This window comes from Macrotis lagotis, chromosome 8 (genome assembly GCF_037893015.1).
Source record: "Macrotis lagotis isolate mMagLag1 chromosome 8, bilby.v1.9.chrom.fasta, whole genome shotgun sequence".
NCBI classification, from domain to species: Eukaryota; Metazoa; Chordata; class Mammalia; order Peramelemorphia; family Peramelidae; genus Macrotis; species Macrotis lagotis.
Genome location: NC_133665.1, coordinates 52,009,963 through 52,010,615, shown reverse-complemented (window position 1 = coordinate 52,010,615; position 653 = coordinate 52,009,963).

The window sequence follows — 653 nt, the reverse complement described above, 5'->3', positions numbered from 1 at the left end:
TTGTATGAATGAATGAATGAAGGAGAGAACTGATAAATCGGATAAATTAGTGAACTAATGAATTAGAGACTAAATGAACAATGGCCTTTACTTTAGGGAGCCTTCAATAAAAAGTAAGAGAGCATTGGCTACTCTTTCATTGGAAAGATGGCAAAAAGTCTCTTGACTGTTCTGAGCCTCAGTTTCCCCATCCATATAATGAGAGGGTTGGACTCCATGAACTCTAAGGCCCTTTTACTTCTAATATTCTGTTTTTAAATCCCCTTTAGTTTTGGAATTGTTTAAATTTAGTTCTTAAAATTCATCATTCTTATAATATTTATTTAACAACATATGCATAAATATGGATATGTGTCTATGCATATATTACATAACCGGAACAGTAAGGCATCCTCTTTCTGTGACTAGAAGGTTGCCTTTAGTATTTGGAGAATTCTCCATCTGACACATGTTACTGGATCTATGTGCTGTGATTTGACTTTTCAATGTCCCAGATAATCCTATAATAGGGTTACACAGCAATTGCCCCCAACTCTAGACTGCCTTCACAAAGTCTGTATAATAGCTTTCAGGTCTCACTACTCTACCTTGTATTGTCCTCACTCTAAGTCTGATTATCCTCTCTGTTTTAGAGATGGGGAAATGGAAGTGAT